This window comes from Ovis canadensis, chromosome 1, assembly GCF_042477335.2.
Source record: "Ovis canadensis isolate MfBH-ARS-UI-01 breed Bighorn chromosome 1, ARS-UI_OviCan_v2, whole genome shotgun sequence".
NCBI classification, from domain to species: domain Eukaryota; kingdom Metazoa; phylum Chordata; class Mammalia; order Artiodactyla; family Bovidae; genus Ovis; species Ovis canadensis.
Window position 1 is genome coordinate 266185615 of NC_091245.1, and position 9836 is coordinate 266195450.

The window sequence follows — 9836 nt, forward strand, 5'->3', positions numbered from 1 at the left end:
ACTGAAGCTGGCCTGTGAGTCATCGTCCATCACTGCCTGCATCCACAGGCTTATGGGGGAAGACCCCTTGCTGCCGGGGCAGTTAGTCACTTTCACCGAGTGCTGCTTCCTGGGGAAGGAAGACCCCCAATTCCTGGAGGGAGCCCCCCCCCAACTCAAGGTGAGGCACCTGGGTCTGGTCTTTCTGGGGTCCAGTTAAGGCTATGGACACAGCACCGTAGCTCTTGGGGCCTCCATGGGGTGGGCCTGGCCCCCACCAGCCCCTCCAGCTGAGTCTCCTGTGTGTGTGTGCTAAGTTGCTTCAGTCTTGTGCGACTCTTTGCGACCCTATGGACTGTAGCCCACCAGGCTCCTCTGTTCATGGGATTCTCCAGGCAAGAATACTGGAGTGGGTTGCCATGCCCTCTTCCAGGGGATCTTCCCCACCTGGGATCGAACCTGCCTCTCTTATGTCTCCTGCATTGGCAGGCAGGTTCTTTGCCACTGAGCCACCTGGGAAGCCCAGGATCTCCTTCGGTCCCTTTGAATGCCACACCAGTGGAGTCAGTGCTGACCAGAACAGGAGGCCCTTGTCATCACAGCCGAGGGTTCAGTGACCAGTCAGTACACAGGCTATGTCCAAAGTCCTGAAGACTCTTTCCAGCTCGAGGCCTGTCCTCACCCTGGGACACCCTCCCAGCCCGCGGGCTGCCCCCAGAAGCAGCATTCACAGCCAACAGGTAAAAGATTTTCTCTGCAGGGAGCCTTGCTGGGCTCACATGTTCATGCCCCAGGCTGATCCAGCCTGAATTGCTGAGGGCCTAGAGGGAGAGAGCAAATTAGCCAAGATGGCAGTGGTCAGGCTCTCTTGCCCCATGTTTTGTAAATAGTGATGTAACAGCTGAGATCATTTACAGCGCTACTCACGTGCATGGTGGTGTGGCCCCATATAAGCGCCATCTGGGACGCTCTAGTAGGAGAGACAAGCCTAGTGCTGTGTTAGCCGTTAGAGAGTAAAGTGTGTCCGAGTTACAGCTGCATCTGCTGCACCAGCCAGGAGAGAATCAACACGTCTGCAAGTTCCTGAGGTTCCTTGCGTTTTCTTCCAGCTTCCCCACCTGTGCCTTGTCTACCCTGGGTTCAGCCAAGTGTCAACAGAGAGACAGGACCCAACTGGGTCAGCCGGTGCCCCCGCGAGGTCAAAGGGATGCAGAATTGGTCTGCCTCACTGAGAGTTCTCCCATTTCTGGGACGGTGAGGAACCATGTGCACTCCATGAGATTAGCTTCTCTCTGATGTTACAACCAAGAAAAATTACTTTTTTTTTTTTTTTTTTACCACACCACACAGCTTGTGGGACCTAAGTTCCCCGACCAGGGACTGAACCTGTGCCCTTGGCAGTGAGAGCAGAATCCCAACCACTGGATTGCCCCAAAAGGACGTCCCCAAAAGAACTTTTTTTTAATTAAATTTTTTATTTTGAGGCAATTGTGAGTTCCCCTGCAGCTGTAAGAAAGAACACACAGGGCTGCCATGTGGCTTTTACCCAGATCCCCCTGATGTGGTAACATCTTACAGAAATCTGTACCGAATCACCACCCAGCTGTCAACATGTTGACCAACACAGTCCAGACAAGTAGCATTCCACCCCCATGAGGAGCCTTCTGCTGCCCTTTCATAGCCTCACCCTCTTTCCTTCCACCTCGCCCCCACCCCCTGACAACACGTAGTCCATTCTCCATCTCTATAATTGCATCATGAGTGTTCTATAAATGAAGTCACACAGTACGTGGTCTTTGGGGGTTGACTTAGTTAACTCAGCATCATTCCCTGCAGGTTAATCCAGGTGCTTGTGTGCAACAGGAATATCTTCCTCTTTAAGAGATTTTTGTGTACCTACTTTTGTGTGTGCTGGTCTCCGTTGCTGCGTGTGGACTTCCTCTAGTTGCAGGGAGCAGGGGCTATTCTCTAGCTGCAGAGTGCAGGCTTCTCATTGCAGTGGCTTCTCTTGTTGTGGAGGACGGGCTCTAGGACACACGGGCCTCAGCAACTGTGGCTCCCAAGATCTAGACATTCAGCTCAATAGTTGTGGTGCCCGGGCTTAGTCGCTCCACGGCACGTGGGATCTCATTAGACCACTACCAGGGATCGAACCCGTGTCTCCTGCATTAGCAGGCGGATTCTTTACCGCTGAGCCACCAGGGAAGCCCAGGAATTTGTTCCTTTTTATGGCTGAGTCGTGCTCCACAAACTGAGTATGTCACAGTTTAACTGTTTGCCTGTTGAAGGGCATCTGGGCTGATTCCAGTTTTTGGCTGTTATGAATAAAGCTGCCTCAGACATTCACCAACATACTGTGCATGAACATGATATTTCATCTCTCTAGGATGAATGCCCAGGAGTGTATTTATTAGATCATGTGCCGAGTGTATGTTTGCTTTTATAAGAAGTGGTCAAATCATTTTCCAGAACGGTTATACCTACACCTTTCCACTAGCAATGGCCAAGTGGCCCAGTTCCTCCGGACTTTCTTTAGTATCTGGTGTTGTCACTGTGCAGTTTTGCTTTGGTGAGAGGCCACTGTGGCTCTAGTCTGCATGCCCGTGATGGCTAAGCACATCTGCAAAGATGTGCTCCGTGTATGCTCATTAGCAAAATGTGTGTTATGTCTTTGGCTCACTTTCAAAGCTGTTTGGGTATTGTTGTGGCTTTACTGTTTTTATTGCTGAGTTTGGGGAGTTCTCTGTATATTCTAGATTCTGTCAGATACGCAGTATACAAATATTCTCTCCCATCTGCAGCCAATCTTTTCATCCTCTTGACAGCATCTTTCACAGAGCAAATATTTTTTTTAATATTTTTTTTAATTTATTTGGCTGTACAGGTCTTGGTTGCAGCATGCAGGATCTCTCATTCCAGTATGCAAACACTTAGTTGTGGCATGTGGGATCTAGTTCCCCAACCAGTGATTGAATCCAGGCCCTGCACTGGGAGTGTAGTCTTAGCCACTGGACCAAGGGAAGTCCCCAAATATTTTTAATTTTGATTAAGTCCAAATTATCCATTTTTCCTATCACTAATGTTACTTTTGATATAAAGTCTAGGAACTCTCTGCCTATCCCCAGATGCTGAAAGTTTTCTTTTTTTATTTTTTTCCTGAAAATCATATGGCTTTACATTTTAATCCAGTCCATTTGGGGTTCCCTTTCCCATGAAATGTGAGGCTTAGTCTGAGGCTTGCTTTTCTCCCCCACGGATGTCCAATTGCTCTAGCACCATTTGTTGACCAGGTTATTGTTCCTCCAAGAAATTGCTTTTACTCTTTGTCATAAGTCAGTTGGGCATATTCGTGTGGGGTCTATCTCTGGGTTTTCTGTTCCATTCCTTTGATCTCTGCATCTATGCCTTCACCAATATCACAATCTCAATTACTGTAACTACAAGTCTTAAAATCAGATGGACTGATTCCTCTCATCTTACATTCTTTTTCAAAAATATTTAGCTGTTTAGCTTTTTGAAATACTTCCCAGATGGGGCAGTGGTAAAGAATCTGCCTGCCAAGGCAGGAGATGCAAGAGACACAGGTTCAATCCCTGGGTTGGGAATATCCCCTGGAAGAGTAAATGGCAACCCACTCCAGTATTTTTGCCTGGGAAATTCCAAGGACAGAGGAGCTTGCCGGGCTACAGGCCACAGGGTCACTCAGACATAACTGAGTGTCTGAGCACGCACACCCACTTATGTTAGTTTTCTTGCTGTTTCTTGGTGGCTAAGTCATGGCCAACTCTTTGCGACACCATGGGCTGCAGCATGCCAGGCTCCTCTGTCCTCCATGATCTCCTAGAGTTTACTCAAACTCATGTCCATTGAGTCGGTGATGCCATCCAACCATCTCATCTTCTGTTGCCCTCTTTTCCTCCTGCCCTCAATCTTTTCCAGCATCAGGATCTTTTCCAGTGAGTTGGCTCTTCTTGTTTTTTTACCTTTCTATATAAATTTTAGAATCATATTTTCTGTATCTATAAAATACTGTCCGTATTTTGATAAGAATTGTATTAAACATATACTTCAACGTGGGGAAACCTGACATCCTTACCGTACCACCTCCTGCAGACCTTGGTGTGGGGCATGGGCCATCTGGCCAGGAGCCTGGCTGGTTGGGGTGTGTTGTTGCCATGGTTACCTCAGAGCCTTGTAATTTCCAGGCCTAGGAAGTTCTGTCTACTTATTCTGTTGGTTACTCAGCAAGAGGCGCAGAAATCTCTAGCTGTAATTGTGGTTTATTTCAAGGTTCAGGTCTTTCAGGCTTTTCTTCATGTGTTTTGAAGCTCTGATGTTAGGACTGACACATTTAGGAATGTGATATCTTCTTGATAGCTTGACCCCTTCATATTTGTGTAATGTTTCTCTTTATCTCTAGTAATAGTCCTTGTACTGAAATCGACACTGTCTGATATTAACACTCCAGGCCACGCTTGGCCTTTGCAACAGTCCATACTCTGTCTGTGGAGTGTTTTTCTCTCTAAATAAATCTACTTCTTACCTATCACTGTGTCTCTGAATTCTTTCTGCAATGAGACATCAAGAACCTGAGTTTCATTAGGTCCTGAAATCAGCTACGCTAACTCCTGCTCATCATCAACACCACTGGGGACATCTTCTGTGCCATTTCTTTGTGACAATTTTTTTTTTTTTTGGTACTAACAGGAGAAATCGATGGCACCCCACTCCAGTACTCTTGCCTGGAAAATCCCATGGACGGAGGAGCCTGGTGGGCTGCAGTCCATGGGATCTCAAAGAGTCAGACACAACTGAGGGACTTTACTTTCACGTTTTACTTTCATACATTGGAGAAGGAAATGGCAACCCACTCCAGTGTTCTTGCCTGGAGAATCCCAGGGATGGGGGAGCCTGGTGAGCTGCCATCTATGGGGTCGCACAGAGTCAGACATGACTGAAGTGACTTAGCAGCAGCAGCAGCAGCAACACTTCGTTGGGAGACAACCTTGGAATTGATAGCATCTAAAACTGAACGAAGGCCTCCACCCAGGTGGAGGACTGTGACTGCAGGTTGAGCACAAGCATGTGAATAACATGGTTGGATGGCATCACCAACTCAATGGACATGAGTCTGAGCAAACTCCAGGAGATGGTGAAGGAGGGGGAAGCTTGGCATGCTGCAATCCATGGGGTCACAAAGAGTTGGGCACAACCAAGTGACTTAACAAGTGTGTAGACACCAGACTGGTTGGAACCAGAAGCCTGATAATTGAGGTGCATGGAACACCACCCTGTTCCCTCCCCACCAACCAGGCAGAGGAAGGTCACACACACTGCAGCCCTTCCTCCAACTGTTCATAAAAACTCTTCCCTGAAATGCTTCATGGAGTCTGGGCTTCCTGAGCACAAGCTACCTGTTCTCCTTGGTTGGTCCTGCAATAAACCTTTCTCAGGGTCAAAAAACAAAAAGCACTCCAGCCTTTTTTTTGTTTTTTAATCTACACAGTATATCTTGTTCTGTCCTTAGAGCTTCCCTGGTGGTTCAGACGGTGGAATCTGCCTGCAGTGCAGGAGACCCAGGCTCGATCCCTGGGTTGGGAAGATCCCCTGGAGAAGGGCATGGCAACCCACTCCAGTATTCCTGCCTGGAGAATCCCATGGATGGAGGAGCCTGGTGGGCAACAGTCCATGGGGTTGCAAAGAGTCAGACATAATGGAGCAACTAACACTTTCTTTTTTCAATCTGTCCTTATACTTAAAATGACTTCTTCTAGATAGCGTATAGAGAATAGCACTCATAACACATGGAACTGAATGTTTTTTAAAAGCTAACAAAAATTTTAGATCTATTTGTTATGATTTATTGAAATAAAAAATTAACACAATGATTATACAACAAACCAGACACAGCTGAAGAGAGAATTAATGAACTGGAGGCTAGATCTATAACATAGGCAGATAATGGTTAAAAATTATTAAAGAAAACTTTAGACAAGGCAGATACAATGAGAGGCTCTAACACATTTTCTAAGAGGGTAAGGAAGAGGCAATATTCAAAGACGAGAATTTTTTAGACTTGGAAAAACTGTACGAAACTGCACTTTTGTTGGATATTGCATTACAAGCTGGTTATAGGAGTGGATTAAAGTTAATAGAGGATTGTTTTCTGTCATGTTAAGAAATCTGGGGACTTCCCTGGTGGTCCAATGGCTAAGACTCTACACTTGCAATGCAGGGGACCCAGGTTCAATCCCTGACCAGGGAACTAAGACCCCACATGCCTCAATGAAGATCTTGCATGCCGCAATTAAGATCCAGTACAGGCAAATACAAACAAATCTCTTAAAAGAAGAAGTCTGCAGATTGGCAGTTGTGGGTCAGACATGAGATAAGCCTCTTGCCAGTCTCACAACTCCTCAAGGCCCCAGTGGTGTCTCTTTGAAATGCAGTCATCATCAAGGAGGATAATATACCATCTTACAGTTTCCTAGGAGGAGAGACACCCAAGCCTCAGTTGGCACCCAGCTCCACATCACAAATCCTGCCTCCAGTCACCAAGGTAGAAGCAACTGAGCAGCTTCATTCTAGAAACATGACTATAATGGGTTACTAGAGATATCAGTCTGCGTCACTACCTGTCTGACTTATAGCAGGCCGGTTGTAAGATAAAAGGATTGGTTCCTATAGTTTGTGGGTCAGAGTTCTTTTCTATATATGATCTGGCCGTTGTCTGTTTATATATTCAGTCTCTCAGCATTCATCATCAAGGTCATCTCATGGTCCCAATATGGGGACAGTAGATCCAGCCATTGTGACCACATTCTAGGCAGAAAGAAAATAAGCTGAAGGTCAAAGAGCATGTCTCCTGGGTGAGTCTCTTTGCAGGACTTTTCATCATGAGGTTCCTCCCAAATACATTTGCTTAGATTTTTCCAGTACTCCCCACCATCAGGGAGGCAGGGAAATGGGGTTGTTTACTTGGCCCAAGAGTGCTCCCCTAAAATGAGACCTGCTGAAGGAAATAAAATGAGAATGGATACAGGACAGGCAAATGGCAACCTCTTTTATACCGTCAGATTGAAAAAATGGAAGAATAAATCTGTCTTTAAAAGTGTATTTATGAAAAATGCATCACTGAACAGAGTCTTGAATGTATTCTTCAGTATAAACTGTTTTACAACAATTATGTTAATAAAGGGCTGGTTGATCATAACTCTTCCTAGTCAAGGTCACAGGCTATAAACACTCCCCAGGGTCTCCTCCAAAGCCCTCCATCTCTTAAATCCTTCTATCCCCAGGGCACTGAGGCAAAGATAGAACAATCTGAGTATACTGATATGAACACAAATTGAAAATTGCTCAGCTAAAACAGAATAGTTTAAAGAAACGATAAATTCAGGGATTTGGTCATTTGGCAAATTGACTCTTGCAATTGCCCAAGAGCAAGAAGTGAGTTCAAGCAGAAGAGAACATCATGGTGGTTGAGGGGGCAGAGGAGGGGGCGGGGTCTGTCCGAGATTTCCGGGGGCTTCCCTGCAGCTCAGAGGGTCCTGCCCGCACTCAGGGGGAGTCCCAGGGCAGGAAGGTTGGCTCCACTGAACAGCGATCGCTCTCTTTGAGGTGGGCAATTTACGTCCTTCTGAAAACAAGGAAATGAAATTCAAGCTGAAAAACCTGAGTTCAGGAGAGACAGCAAATTCTGAAGAAATGCAAGAAAATGTGTCCTTTGCACTTTTGAGACCAAGTGTGCTGTTAAATGGGGCCCCTTGGCAACCAGGAAAGCAGGATGAACTTCACTGGGGAAAACACTTGTGGGAGGAAAGAGGCCGGGAAAGGGCGTCACAGCCTTCTCGGCAGCCCCTCTCCCCCGGCCTCTGGGGCAGGCAGCTTTCTGTCCGTTGCAACCACCGTCTTGGGAAGTGAGGGAGCCCACTGCATGCACTTCCCTCCCCTGTGAGGGGGCCAGGTGCTACATGCACACGTGCACTTGTGCACCCACCCAGTCGCACGTGTGCCACATGTGTGTGCACACACACACGTGCGCGCCACTCGCCGTCCTTCCCTGGGGTTTTCCATTTTCTCGCCTGCTGGGACTGGATTAGGAGGTGCTCTCTGGTTCTGCTTGGTGTGATCTGTTCTGCACTTTCCTCAGTGCAGCCCCATCTGCAGAGCCCGTTCCTTCCATGTGAGATGCAGGTTCCCACCCGACTCAGGGAATACTTGGGGTCCTCCTGCCACCAAGTCGCCCAGAGAAAAAAAATTGTTTGCAGTCCTCCATCAGAAACTTATTTTTCCCATTAAGGAAACGTCCATCATTAAAATGCAAAATGGAAAGAAGGAGGGTGCAAGCAGTAACTTCCAATCAAGAAAAAAATCAAAAGTGCCTCTGATTCTGGAAGAAGGGAAAATGGAAAACCTCAGGGCAGAAAGAAGTCTTGCCTGGTCCTGATTTGATGGAAGAGTTGGAGGCATGAATATTAAGAAGACAGAATAGGAGAGTATTGGATTGGAAGCTTTTTAACGGAAAAAAAAAAAAAGAGTTGGTGAGTTGATGCATCATTGACAGCTCGCTGGGAATCAGTTTTCTAATCACACCAGACCTGGGTTCAATCCCTGGGTTGGGAAGATCCCCTGGAGAAGGGCAGGGCAACCCCCTCCAGTATTCTTGCCTGGAGAATCCCATGGATAGAGGAGCCTGGTGGGCTACAGTCTCTGGGGTCACAAAGAGTTGGACACAACTAGCCACACAGCACAACACTGATAAGAGAGCTTTGGGAGGAAGAGATCGAGTCCCAGTGCAGGCTGGAGAGAGCCACAAAGCACATCTCTCTTGCACGACCTTGTGGTGATGTCCTTGGAAAACCGCTGACTTGGAGAAAAAGAGGCCTCAAGGGGGTGGTAGGAAGGCGCTGGAGAGGGAGGCAGTGAAGATGGGCTCCCAGGGCACCGGCCACAGGGCAGTGATTTCTGCTGAGATTATGGGTTTTGCCTGGGAAGCCAAATAGCCAGGTCCAAATTCAGGATCGATTATTGCTTCCCAGGTGGCGCTTCCCACCTGCCTGCCAATGCAGGAGACATGAGATACAGGTTTGATCCCTGGGTGGGGAAGATCCCCTGGAAGAAGACATGGCAACCCACTCCAGTATTCTTGCCTGGAGAATCCCATGGACAGAGGACTACAGTCCATAGGGTCTCACAGAGTCAGACGTGACTGAAGTGACTTAGCCTGCATTGCTAACCTCCAGGGCTTCAGCTGCCCTGCTTTAAAGGAGGGAACAGAATTGCATCCATCTGGTCATCAGAATTGAGCAAGTGAATCTCCAACGGCCAATGATGTAGTCAATCATGCTTCAGTGACGAAGCCAGACTAAAAAAACCCACAGAAGGAGTTGGAGATCTTCCAGGTCGACCTGACCAAACAACGGGAAGGTGACGTAACTCACCTCCACAGGGGAAGAGACTCCTGTGCTCAGGACCCCTCTGGACCTCATCGTGGGAACCTCCTCCCCTGGCAGTTCATCTGTGGCCCTTATGAAAAACTGGCAGATGTGAGTAAAGTGCTTCCTGAGTTCTGTGAGCTGTTCTAGGAAATGATTGAAACCAAGAAGGGGGTGGTAGGACCCCCTGATTTATAGCCAGGTCAAAGTGTGGGCCCCTGGGGACCCACTCCTTGGGGTTGGCATCCACAGTGGGGCTCATCTCTTGAGGCTGAGCCATTAATCTGTGGGGTCTTAGCTAATGCTGTATGCATTACAGCATTAACTCAGCATTACAGCATTTTAACTCAGACCTGAGTTAAACTGTGGGACAGCTGGTGTCAGAGCTGGAGAATTGGTTGAAATGGGGAAAAACCCACG

General features: G+C 47.5%; 1 non-coding gene across 1 annotated transcript; it reads left to right on the forward strand.

Annotated features, from left to right (window-relative positions):
- Nucleotides 1–6171: 6171 nt before the first annotated feature.
- Nucleotides 6172–6244, forward strand: TRNAA-UGC (transfer RNA alanine (anticodon UGC)). The gene has a single exon. It is a non-coding gene; the product is annotated as a tRNA-Ala (tRNA).
- The last annotated feature ends 3592 nt before the right edge of the window (nucleotides 6245–9836 follow it).